This window comes from Rhinolophus sinicus, linkage group LG03 (genome assembly GCF_036562045.2).
Source record: "Rhinolophus sinicus isolate RSC01 linkage group LG03, ASM3656204v1, whole genome shotgun sequence".
NCBI classification, from domain to species: Eukaryota; Metazoa; Chordata; class Mammalia; order Chiroptera; family Rhinolophidae; genus Rhinolophus; species Rhinolophus sinicus.
In genome coordinates this window covers 78887063-78901491 of record NC_133753.1, presented here as the reverse complement: position 1 = coordinate 78901491, position 14429 = coordinate 78887063, and positions in this window count along the sequence as shown.

The following is a 14429-nucleotide window of genomic DNA, read 5'->3' as shown; positions in this document are numbered from 1 at the left end:
GAAATTTATCAACTATAAGGATCAAATACTATAGAATCCTATGCCACTTGTTTTGGAGATGAAGTCATATTGGTATTAAACATGCCAAAGTTTTACTATTTATGATTAACATTGCAGAGGACCTGATATGTTATACTTAAATTTATATTGACAAACCGACATGACAATGAAACTAACAGATCTAGAAGTGCCTTACCTATTAATTTATTGAAATAGACTAGTTTCTGAAGAACTACTAGAAAAGTAATATTTAAAAAGAAAAGTAATATTTTTATTCTGAAGCCACACCTTGGTGATGACTTTAACTGTCTATTTTCATAATCCCTTAATTATTCTCATTCCTCCTACTTCTCCTATCTCTAATTCTTTTTTGCAGACCATCTTCAAGATAATGTTCCTAGAACATTAACTTTCCCCACGATATTCCACTGTTGAGAAACTTATAACTTTTTTTATCTACAGGGCAAAGTCTAAACTTCTGAGGTTGGCATGAAAGTTCTCCATACTTCTTAGGAGTGAATAGAATCATGCAAGGAGGACTGGGAGGACCAAAGTCAGAATCTTGAGAAACCGTAACGAAAGGGCAACATACGAGAGGCCAGAGGACACTACAGTAGTCCCCCCAGTTTCACTTTCTGTGGTTCAGTTACCTGTGGTTCAACTGCAGTCCAAAAATATTAAATGGAAAATTTCAGAAATAAGCAATTCAGAAGTTTTAAATTGCGTGCCGTTCTGAGTAGTGTGATGAAATCTGAGGCCCTCCCAGTCCACCCCACCCAGGACGTGAATCATCCCTTTGTCCAACGTATCTACATTACCTGCCTGTTAGTCACTTAGTAGCCATCTTGGTTATCAGAGAGACCATGTTCACATAACTTATTATAGTATATTTTTATAATTGTTCTATTTTATTAGTTACTGTTAATCTCTTACTGTGCCTAAGTTATAAATTAAACTTTATCAAAGGTATTTATGTATAGGAAAAAAACCTTTTTTTTTTTTTTTTAACTTTCAGTACTATCCGTGGTTTCAAGCATCTACTTGGGGTCTTGGAACATATCCCTCATGGGAAAGGGGGGCATTGCTGTAATAGTGACCAGAGAGGCAGAGAGAACCAGAAAAATGCATTCTTAACAGAAGATAGTTTTCAAGATGTAAAAAGTGACAAAGTCGATGCCAAGTAATGAAAAAGATTGCATAACAAAGACTAAGGAGAAGTCTCTGGGCCTAGCAGTTAGGTGTTGTTGAGCTTATGAGAAATTGGGCTAATATTTCAATAGTTAGTAGAAATAGAAAAGGATTCTTAATCTTTTGTCCTAGGACAGTGTGTGTCAATGTGTGCTGATGAACCATCTCTACAAGAGTCACCTGAGGAGCCTAACATTTTAATAAAATGCAGTTTTCTGGGACCATCCCAAACTTACTGAATTAGAGTTTCAGGAGTTAAAAACCTATCTACTCACCAATCTCCCCCAGGTGATTCTCGTGTACTCTAGACTCCCAGAATCACTGTCAGAATGAAGGTCAGACTTCTAAGGCCAGTATTATAGGTTTATAATCTGGCTCCAGCTCAACTTTCTAGCCCCTTCTCCCACTGCTCCTCTATAAAAATTCTCTAGCATAGCTCTATTTATATTTTTCTTAGATCATGCAGCTACCTAAGTTGCCCTCTGCTCTCCTCTAAATCCATCATCATTCAATAGCTCATGTCAATACTTCTGCCCCCACAGTAATTTCTCCTGCTTCTACTTTCCTCGGCATCCTGGTTGTCCCACTCTTGACAGTTGTGATGGGTCTTAATGACACTAAGTATTTCAGCTTTAATTTTTTTATGTTTCTGTATCTTGACTGCAAGCGTATAAATAATACTGAGCAGAGACAATAGTAAGCATACATAGTATAATTTTTTTATCTCCCACAGTTACTGCCATAGCACTGTGTATATTGTCCAAGCTCAATAATTCTCAGTAAATATTACCTGAATTAATATGGACATATGTCAGTAGCCAGAATACTCTTGATTTTGGTGCAGTTATACCCATCTTCACATATAGATTTCTTTGCTGTTAGGAATAAAGAGAGGTTGGAATGTGCAGGAAACAAGTTTAATACAGCTAAATACCCCCTGCTTTAAGTGACATCAGAAAAGTTAGAGACAAACTAAAACAGATTTTTGAGATTCAACACAAATGTGAGCATTGCTGGTTCTGTTTTATTATATCAGGTGGTCACTTTTACATTGTCTTAAGGTTCACTCCATAGTGTCTTTCTAATATAGCATAACTGTGTAATAGCTCTGTACCTTTAAAAGGTATATAGAACACAAGTCATTCCTAAAATACAGAAGGGAAGAACTATTTCATTCAAGAAAAGCTGTATTTGAGTCCTTTTCAAAATAAACTTTTTGTGAGCCAAATAACAATGTCTTTATTTTATTTATAAATGTGAATTTTGATGTAAGATGCTTTATTAGTCCCTTCTATATTTAATACAAAATAAAGCAATTCTGTGGGATGCGTCACAGATAGCGAACTTCGTGATAAATATGACCCTACTTTTTACTGGGCTTTTCCATTGAATGAATTATTTGCATTGTGTTAGCCAGCATTTTTCTCTTAAGAAGCTTAATAAAATTTGACCTATTACATCAGCTATTTTTCTGAATGTGAAAAGATCAATTTATGTAGAGAATGCACCATACCCTATGTAACAGTATCTGAGAACCATTAGCTAATAGTCATAAACAGCTGGGGTTGGGGAAGTAATTGTGGACTTTTTTTTGAAGAGGAATTATGGAGCTTTTTAGACAATATCTATCCCTACTAGTAAAAATGCTGTCCGTGGGTCCAACTTTGAGATGTTGTTTACTTAACCTTGGGCTAACATCGATCAACTAAGGCACACTTTCTACTCCAAGCAGTCTTTTATCTACTTTGCAACCCCAAGGTAAGTCTCCTCATGAGTAGATGTAATCACCTTCAAAGTTTAGTTTGCTCAGTGCCTGGATTTTCCTTTCTCCTGATTACATCCAGCTAGTCCTCATGGCTTTGATTTCATTGTATGGATACTTGCCTTTTTTAAACCGATGTTGAAAGTGTTCTGACATTTTCTGATTAATGAATCATAGATAGTTGCTCTCCAGTTAAGGGTTGTTTTCCTGCATTTCACCCTGGACCTACTGAATCAGAATTTCTGCTTCAGAAGGGGCCTGGACATCTGCATTTTAACAGTCACTTTTCCTCATCTATGACTCTTACACAGACTCGCAACTGAGAACTGATTGTATAAGTGGTAATACTTCTGAACCAAGAGTCAAGAGGCCCTTGTTAGAGTCTCAGCTTTCCCATGAACTGTGTTACACTACCCTAGGGTAACTCAGTCCCTCCAGGAGTCACCACAAAAGGGAGGGATTTGTGTTAGACAAATCCTAAGATACCCTTCAGCTCTGTCATCTTGTGGAACTCTGAAAACTGAATCCCGTCCATTAGAAGGAGTTAGTTAAATTTAACAGAGGAACTGGAAAAACTGTTCAGGTTTTTATCCATTTAAGCTACCATTGTCTCTTTGAATTCAACTAGTTATGTGAGTTACATCTTCAAAGTAACTAAATTCTTCTTGCATCTCATGAGTTTGCATTTGGTTTTTTAAAAAGCTGAAGCACAGAATGAGCGTCAGACATTCAGTCAGCCCTTTGCCATCTCATAGCTCCATGTTTCCTTGGTGATTCCAGCGTTCATCGTCTGCCAGGTCCACTTTGAGTCATTGCCACTTGGCATTCCTTTTGCATTGTTGATAATGACCTTTTCTTCTTCTTTTCCTTCTATAAAGAAAGTGACTCATTTTCTCAGGGTTCTGAGCTGACAGAAGTTACTGCAAGTTTTAAAGTTGTACTTCCTAGCAAGAGAGAAGCGTCTCATTGTCTTCAGCAATGATTAAATTTTGTAACTTCAATCACCTTGGTGTAGGGTAGCGTTTTTTTCCATTATAAATCTAGGCCTAATTTTAGTTTCAAGATGATTTCAGAATATTATTTTAAGTGTTACTCAGTATTCTTGGTGTCAGCTCATAAATAATAATAAGCATCCATATCCTCCAAAAAGGTGTGTTTTTTTTAATCTTTTTCTTTTCAGCGATATTATAAATTTGCTAAACTTTTCCAAAGATTTTTTTGGCAGTTTCTTACTTACTGAGGTCATATGATCAGAATAAAGTTCATCCAGTATATAGCCCATATATTTGCATTGATCCTAAAATATGTGCAGGACTACAGTAATGATATATTAATTCCTTATTTTCTTGTTTTCCTTGATATTTTCGTTTAGAAACTAGAGAGAAAAATTATGCAAGCATTTCAATACTGGGCCACTGATACTCTCAGTTTAATTAATATTTGAGCTTATTTAATAAACCAGATACTTACTACCTGGGCATTATAAGCAAACAGATAAGCATATTGCAAGATACCTACCATTAAGCTTATAACAGTGACTCATCCTGAATTTCACAATAATTAGTAGAAAAAAATATTGGATTTTAGCTTTCCTAGGAGTTCTTTGTTAGACACAGTCAGAATTCAAAAGGCATAGTCTTTGAAATAAGAATTTTTTGGGTGGCCATTTGGCTCAGTTGGTTAGAGTGCAGTGCTCATAACACCCAGGTTGCTGGTTCGATTCCCACATGGGCCAGTGAGCTGTGCCCTCACAACTAAATTGAAAACAATGACTTGAAAAATTTTTTTTGAAGAATTTATTTAGAATATACTATATTTCCAGTACTGGGAAACATAGGGAATAAAATGATAAAATATGTTCCCTTTCTTTGTAGGTCCATATCTTTATGTATTTCAGGAGACAGAGAGATTGGGGCAGGGAATATGGACATTTGGACATTAGCTGCATTACGTGATAATTAAAGTCACCAAGGTTAACAGTATGGTGGTGTCTCAAAAATTAATAGAACTACCATATGATCTAGCAATTCCACTTCTGGGTATTTATCCAAAAAAAATTGAAAGCAGGATCTCAGTTTGCACACTCATGTTTATAGGAGCATTATTCACAATAGCAAAGAAGTAGAAGCAGCCCAAATGTCCATCAAAGGATGAATGGAAACAAAATGTGGTAGATACATACAGTGGAGTATTATTCAGCCTGAAAAAGAAAGGAAAATCCTGTTACATGCTACAACAGGGATAATCCTTGAGGACATTATGCTAACTGAAATAAGCTAGTCACAAAAAGAAAACTACTGTATCATTCCACTTACATGAGTTACCTAGAGGAATCAAATTCATAGAAACAGAAAGTAGGATGGTGGTTGCACGTGTTGCAGGGAAGGGGAAATGGGTTGTTGTTTAAAGTGTATAGAGTTTTAGTCATGCAAGATAAAAAAGAGTTTTGGAGATCTATTCCACAACAATGTGAGTAGTTAAACTACTGAACTACACACTTAAAAAAGTCACCAAAGTGGATAACATTGTGTAAGAGAGTGTGTAGAAAAGAAGTCAAGCAATAAACAGCAGAAAGCTGAATATTTAAGAAATAGGCACATTAAGAGATGCCTTCAAGAGACTGACAAAGGGTGGGAAGAGAAGCAGAAAAATTAGAAGAGAGTGATGCCATGTAATCCAAGAGAAGGGAGACTTTCTATTCAAGTAGATTGTGAACAATATGCAATATGGAAGAACTTTTAAAAAGCCATTGAGATTTGACAATTAGGAGGCCACTATGAACATTGTTGAGTATGGGTTCCTTGGAATTATATAAACCAAATATCTTGGGGATTGAATGGGACTTCAGAAAATATAGTAGAGGTAGAAAAGTCTTTCAGGAAATTGATGATGAAGGAAATTGAAGAGCTGTAGTTTTTTGTAGGAAGGGAATTTTTTTTAAGATGCAGAAAATCTGAGCATGTTTTTAGAGGAAGAATAAGTAGAGAAATTGAAGAAAGAAGAAGAGAGGCTTATGGGGCAAACTTAAGGAGCAAAAATCCCATATCAAAAGCATAGGTAGTGGGATGCTTTTGGAAAACTTTGGGTATCCACTGAGATGAGAAGAAAAGATTGCTGAGTATAGGATGAAAAGGAGAGCTGTAATGGAGTTTAGACATCACGTCCTCTTTTTTGGTGTAAAACTTCAAGACTTGATCATCTGGGAGAAAGGAAGATGGCGTGGAGTAGTGGCTGGAGGACAGTAGTGAATGTTTGACATAGCCACTTTAGGAAAGGGGTAAGTGAGCCAACTAGCTGAGGCTAGAAATCATAAATAATGCAGCAAATTAGAAGACACTGTTACACAATTTTCTTGGCAGCCCAACAGCAGATCGGAAAAAGCAGATGGTTTGGGTTGATCCACCTTCAGAGATTGGCAGAAGAGATGCAATGTGTTAAAGTCAATGGAATGGAAGGAAAGCTAGTAAAAAAGTAGTTAAAACAACTGACTTCATAAACCAAACTTGACAAGGAAAAGATAAAAAAATAAAATCAGCAAGAAGATAACAGACTAGATAAGGGACGAGGTCAAGAAGTCTAGTGCTTTTTAGAAGTTGGAAGGGCAAGTTCAAAGAGAATTAGAGTAGAGGTAGAAAGATTAGAGACTGCTCACGGCATGAGATCTGGGCATAGAGCCATTATGAGTGATAAGATCTAGGATGAGGACCTGGAAACATGTAGCTGCAGTGGAGGGTGTCGAGGAATATAAAGGCTTGTATGTTGAGATGACCACCCTATTTGAACACTAAAGGTAACCCAGAATACGACTCAGAACAGAGAGAAATACCCATAACTCTGTGTCCAAATCTTTAATCACTGTGAGAGTGTGATCTGAAGGTGAGCGAAAGGCAGAGATGAGGATGGGAAGAGTATGATGTTTCAAGAGGATGTGAACTTCAGAGGAGCAAAGGAGAACCGTGGTCTGAAAACCCTGGAGAGCCAGGGAAATGTCATCTCCATTTCCTGGTTGTGAAATAGGAATCACCCTCACTGAACAGGACCTGTGAGGTCAGGAGGAAATCGGGTTTTTATTATGACAAAGAGATCAAAAAATTGTGAGGGAAAGGTGAACAGTATAGGAAAGTCTTACCAAAAAAAAAAAAAAATGATGGTATTTTAGAAGATAAAGTGGGATTAGTAGTTGAATCAGCAAGCTGAGCTGTCTGGGAAAGAGGGAGCAGAAAAAAGAAAAAGTGACTAGAGAGACATAATGAGGGAAACGGCATTGAGAAGTACAGAGTTGCAGATAGGTGAAAGAGGAAATGTGAATGGAATTATAATGCTAATTTTTAGCTGAATATTGTTTGTCATCAGAGATGAAGTAAAAGAAAGAGAGAAGGGATTTTAATATAATTGAAACATTAATAATGCCTGAATACTGTTTGGAAGAGATAAAGTTAAAAAATGGTAACATAAAATGAAAACACTAAATTTTTCAGATTGTTCAGGAGAGATGAAAAAATGGACATGATCTGGAAACAATAATATTAGTATAACCTCTCCTTTAAAGTTTTAGACTTCAGGGTTAAACATTTTGTCCTGGGGGAGAACATCTAGGCATCTTCTCCAAACCCAGCTTTCTCCAAGTATTTATCTTTCAGGATTGGAAATACATTGAGAGCCTGATCTGTAATAACCAAAATTCAGTTCCAGTTCACACCATTATATAATAAGTTCACCCCAATAATTAATAAATTTCTTATTTATTATTCATATATAATTCACATGCCATAAAATCACCACTTTAAAGTGTGTAATTTAATGACTTTTTAGTATATTCACAAGGTTGTACAATATTGTTGTGTCTGACTTTTTTTTGGTAAAAGCAATATAAACAATTAGGAATATTGAAAAGAAAGAAATAAGCCTGTCATCTCATTGTTCAAATACAATTATTTCATTTTTATTTATTCCCTTATAATCTTCATTAATAACCACACATATATTTTAACACAGTTTAGTTATAAAGAGATTTTATATTTTGCTTCTTAAAAACTTAATATTTTATCATAAAGAAAAAATTTTTTTTTTTTTTATTTTGATGTCAGTGAGTGTAAGGGAGAGGAAGCAGACCAAAGGAGAAAATGTGTAAGTCAATAACATATTATTAAGATGAGCAAGTATGGCCTATAAATGGATTTGTGCTCTGGTCTGTGAATGCCTGTAGGCTGGCAAATTGAATTCAAGAGTAAATAATTCTATTCCGTATTATTAACATTTTTCTTTTTCTTCCTGATCTATGACTCCAGCTCCACTGATTACCTTAACCATATTACATGGTTAATTTAATTTCTAGCTATTGTTCATACTGGTTAGTTAAATAGCTGCATTTAGACAAGATTCTTTCTTCTAAGTTTGTAGCTAAACAAGAATTTTGACATATGAACTAATTTTTATTAGAATTTACTTCAAGAATAATGTGTCCCAAAGACATTAATAATAGATCTATACTCATAAACAAAGTAACTGATGTTTTTTCCATAAGCATTTTTTATAATACTGTACATAGTTTTTCCTCATATATGATAATTCAGCAAGAATACTATTTATCAACCAAGTAGTTTTGCCCTTTTACTGGGTTAAGTTCAATTTCTTGAGCTAGAAAAATAATCTTTAATTATGAATTTCACAATGAAATATTTGGATCTTAATATTATCGTATTATCTTGCATGATTGTTATTCCACTATATTTAATTTTTAAGTGGATGATCATCCATCATCAGTTTTTACATTCAAATGGCTCCGACTGGTAAATTAGGTTTTGATGGGATGTCTTATCTACAACTCATAAAGGATGAAACATCCCTAAATCAAAGCACTAAATTATTTTCTTAAATTACCTATCTACAGGTGAACAGTTTACTTGTCTAAAGAGTTTGCAGCCCAAGTTGAGGGTTTGTGTAATATTTAGTAACATAGACCTCCTCCTCCGTCCTCGCTCTGGCTTGACCTATCCTTGGGTTTTGGCTCATGTTTAGAACTCAGCTGCTAATATTAAATTTTTCTCCTTCACTTTGATAGATTGCTTGTGATTAATTTGGCTTGTGATAGTATTTCCTGTGGTTCCCATCAGGAACTTTCTGGCAGGGAAAAAATTGACAAGCTGACCAAGGACACTCTTCTAATTCCTCTCAGCCCCACTTTTATTAATTCCCCCACCTTGTTCCCCCTTCCTGGAGTGTGCTCTGGATTCCATCATCCAGAGTCTTCCTTCTAAGGCCACTCTGCGTTGGTTGCTGCCCAATCCTCCCCCTTTCCGTGGAAACCTTTCTGTTATGCTGCTCACTTCTTCAGGATCACATGCTCCCTATCTTCCAAAGTGAAAACTTTATTAAAGGAATAATCCAGAAAAGATCTCCAGGATTTTCTCTCTAACCCGAGGTTACAGCATCTTAACAATGACTTCCTAAAGTCTCCTTCCTTGTCTTTTTTATGAAAATCAGAGGAATAATTGTAACCACAAGCCAGATATGAGGAGAAAGGGGTATCAGAGCAAACTACAGAATCATTTCAGGTCCTCTTCCATCTTTGCCAATTACACGTAACTACAGTTGGGAATAGCAGGGGTTTTACCCTCCCTCAATTCATGTGATTGAGTGCCAGCAGTGTTATAGCCAGGAACTGATGTTAGTATGGCCAGTGGTAACATTACTATGAATACAAATTTGATGAGTCCATGTGGGTATGACTTTGCTTAGACATGTGAGTAACAGCTGAAAGAAAACCAAATAAATGAAAATAATTGTCATATCAGGTGGAAGGATTATGTTTTTATTTCCTTGAGTTTAAAAAAGTGTATTTTCAAGTTGCTGTTAATAATAACATTTTAAAATAAATATATAACTACATGCCTGTCAAAGACATTTAAAGTGTTGCAAGTTTAACATATTTTATACAGTTTTGAGTACATGTGGTACTATCATGATATGGAAAATGTATCAGACAAGGACTCAGAAGGCCTGGTTTTGACATCTCACTTCTGGACTCGTACCAGACATGGATAAGTCACTTAGCTATTCTGGGCTTTGGTTTCTATTTCTTTCAAATAATAGCTACTTTATTTATTTTAAAGGGATTTTTGTAAGAACAATAGAATGTTTGAATTTTAAAATTGGAGGACATCTTAGAGACCCTCTAATATGATATGTTCATTTTCCAGAGGAAAATTGAGGCCCAAAGAGGTTAAATGACTTGCTTATAAAATATATGACAGCAATTATGGAATGAAACCATGATGTTTATGTACATGTAAAACACTGTATTTCTTATCTAATCAGAGAATGAGGAATTGGAAAGGACCTTAGGTGTCCTAGTCAAATATGAACATATTTGCAGTAATTTCTTATATAAAGTATTATCAAATCCATAGCTGTGGGTCTACGTTTGCTCAGTATTCCTGCTTAGAAGCACCAGCCCTGAGTTTAACTGCTTCTTTCAAGGTTAGATGGTCTGCTATTATTAACTTGCCATCATGGATCAAGATCCATGCCGTGTTGTAAGTACTTCTTGGCTGACTGTTTATAATGGTAGTTTGCCAGCTGAAGAAAATCCTACCCATGGCCAAAAGATCTTTTGGGAAATTTAGTGCTAAAACCTGTCACAGATTACAGTGAGCTCAGCAGTACATTGAAAAATAATGCTTGATAGACCAAAGTGTAGAAAACTGTATCACAATGGGCCAGCAGATCTGTTAGAATGGGGTATCAGTGTTTCGTGGTTTCAGATCACATTGAAATCGACATGAACTTGCTACATATATATTCTAGTCTACTCAATGGTTTCATCAACATTGAGCAACCTGACATGACTGGAGTGGATCACTGATGACAAATATCCAGAGCTGCATTTCCCAAAGTCTGCTCCCAGGAACACTAGTTCTAAAAAGATATTAGTATGCATTCTTTTTTTAAAAAAAAAGATATTACAGGAAGACCCAATATGGCAGAGAAGATAAATGCTGTGTCTGCCTCCTTCCATGAACACATTAAAATTACAACTAAATTATAGAACAGTCAACCTGGAGAACCATCTGAAATCTAGATGAACAGAAGTTCTATAACTAAGGATATAAAGAAGAAGCCATATTGAGACTATTAGGAGGGGCAGAGATGCAGAACGAGCGGCCCCAAACCTGTGTGTGGTGGTTGAGAATGGGGAGGGATATCTCCACCATGGAGGTTCCCCCCAGAGGAGCAAGGGACCCCAGCCTCACACCAGGCTCTGCAGCCTAGAGTACTGGTGCCAGGAAATGGAGCCCCCACAGCATCTGGCTGTGAAAAACTGCGGAGATTCTGACCATGACAGTGGGACGGAAGGCTGTGGGAAACACAGACATCCTTTTAAAGGGCCCATGCACAGCCTCTGTCATTCACGGACACTCACCCTGGGCTCCAGTAGAGGGACAGTGACTCATGGGGCATCGGAGACATACAGGGACAGACTGAGTTGTGTGGCTTCTGATCAAGGACTGGAGGGACAGTCGCCATTTTCCCTGTGTGGAGTCCTGCTCCTGTGCAGCCAGCAGGTGAGCACAATCTTTCCTGTGTTGAGCCCAACCACCACACAGCCAAATCTGAATCTGAATTGGTCTGATGAGCTCCGCTGGGACTCCTGCCCTATGCAACTCGTCCAACACCACAGGCACTTTCTTGGTGAGCAGACAGCCCTGCCTGTATTGCACTCTTTCTTGGAAAACTATGAGGGTCTGCAGGCCCCAGGCGGGTGGTGACTTTCCTCAGTGAGCTCTGAGACTTTTGCTGAATAGCTTCAGGCTCAGCACTGGCACCAAACCAGAATCTACATTAACCTGGTGAACACAACTCTTCCCACCATAGTGACTCCCTGAGACCCAGCCTCACCCAACTTGTGTACCACCAGAGGCTCTATCAGCGGCTGAACCTTAAGGGAGCCAGCAGCTGGCAGCAGGCCTTAGGGTGTTATAGCTTTTTGCAGACATACCCTAGGCCCGGTCTGGTGGTAGCCATCTTCAGTTCCCAGCAAGACCTCTCCCATGCGCCTCCAAGTTTAGCACAGGCAGCAAACAACCGTGGATCACTTTGTAGCTCCTACCAGATAGTCCTCGGCCAGTCACAGGCAGTGGGTACCTGGGTCTGCACTGGAGCCCCTCCCAAGAGGCCCCAGAACCAACATACTTGGAGGGTGGCTTCAGACCACAGCAGAACACCCCCAAATTAGCCCCCACAAGCATCACACACAAAGGGTGGTCTCAAAAGGCATCAGAGCCTGCTGGGGCAAATTCACTCAGTGTGGTAAGCCGCCCACACAGCACCCTGTAAGCTGTGGACATGGCCAAACCCCCACAGCCAGTCAGCCAGAGGGACAATCCCACCCATTGACTGGCTCCTGGATAAATAGCTGCATCCAGGTCCAGGGCAAGATGAACCTGGAACATCTTACTGTGTCAGAAAGTAAGGGAATGCTCAAAGAATGATGCAGGTGTGCCAAAAGAGCATGGAATAGTAAAATGTTAATGTAGAATATGGATGGTTGGTACATAATACATAAAACTCTTTCAAATTTTCTGTATTTTAAAAATGTTTTATAATTAAATATTACAAAAGTCTTTAACACACACACAAAGACATAGAAGTCAGTATAAATGGGGTTCCCACTGATCAAACTTGGGACAATTTGAACATCAAAACAAATAATGATAGAAACAGATTATAACCCACTAAATAAAACAGGAAACTTTGAATTCATACTGATGTAAATAAATTGAAAGTTTGATGAGAAACAAAATACTTAGTTTCATAGAATCTCCCCCACAAAATACTTAGTAATTACAAAGGGGAAAAAGTAACTTTTTTACAGTGGAGAAACCTGGCTGACACACCTTATTAAAATAAACATCAATGAGACAAATTAAAATCATGTGCCATTTGATAGAATGCAATGAGAACACAGCATCACTTCTGTGAGAGTCCTGTCAAAGACACCTACCCTAAATCTAATCATGAGTAAACACCAGACAGATGCAAAGTGAAGGCCATTCTCTAAAATAATTGCCTGGGTAACTTCAAAAGTGTCAAGGATATGAGAATAAAGGAAAGACTTGAGGAAGCGTTCCAGATTGCTGGCAACTAAAAATACATGACAAGTAAATACAATGCTTGATTCTGAACTGAATCCCTTTACCATAAAGAATATTACTGGGACAATTGGTAAAACATATCATGTAAATATTTTGATTTTGCTAGTTATACTATGACTATGTAGCAGAGGGTACTTATTAAGACATACACACTAAAGTATTTAGGGACAATGTAGCATTATGTCAATAACTTAAATCTCGTAGTTCTGGGGAAAAAATGTTCTTTGTACTATACTTGCAACTTTTTTGTAAGCTTGAGATTGTTTCAAAATAAAAATTTAAAAATTACATTCAAAATGCTGAGTATACTGGAAAAATGCACTTAACTTGGAGCCAAGAGGCTGTTTGTCCCAATTCCAACAGGGACGCAGTGTGTGATCCTGGGCAAGTCACTGTACCTTAGGCCAGGGAGGTAGACCCTCCAAGGTTCTCTAGGGTCATTTCCACCATCTACACTGTGAAAGAATTTCAATCTAAAATAGAGCCAGAGGATACAAAATGGAGAATCTCAGGCGTGTGCCCTCAGTAAGTGAAAATTTAAAGACTAACAAACTGATTTCCTGTAAATGTCTGACTTACAGAGAACTGGAAGTGTTGGAATTTTCTTGGATGAGGGGAAGTTGGTCAGAAGTTGTCTCATATCAACATTGGGAAGTTTTTTCCAAAGGCATGAACAGATGACCCAGGTCGGGTTGGTCTTGCAAAGTGGGCTGAATTGAGCTTTATTTTTGTGACCGGACTGGTTTTTTCTGCTCAGAAATTTTCAAGGCTAGTTTATTTGTTTTTTGGCCTTACCTGACTCTAACTGAACTCTCCCGTCTTTACATTCCCTGCTCATAAACAACCTACCCCAAATTCTCAACGGACTCAACTGTAGCTTGCTTCAGTTTGTTTGTGCCAAACTGCAATTCCTCTGCTATTCCCGAATAAACTCCTTTTGAGCTTGCCTCAGTTTACCTCTTAGGTCAACGACACTCACAGCATTCCCTGCATGAATTTCTCCAGGCTCCAGTTGTATCTTAACCTTCAGATGCTCCAATACCGCCCCCAAGCATTCTGGACAGCGATTAAAAACAGACAAAAATAGTTGTGGTCAATATCTTTGTACTGCAAAGCTGCTGCCCTGGCCGCAGCTTGGGCCAGTCTCCCCCATCGCTCTCTCGGCGGTGGAACAGTCACGCCTGCCAGAGTGGGCGCTCGATGGCTCGGCGGCCGGCTGGCGGGGCCTCGGATCGCGGCGCGGCGCAAGGCGCGCTCCCAATCTTTGGCTCCCGCCGCGCTGGGGGCTCCGAGCTTTACGACTCCGCCCCGCGCGCGCCCCTCCC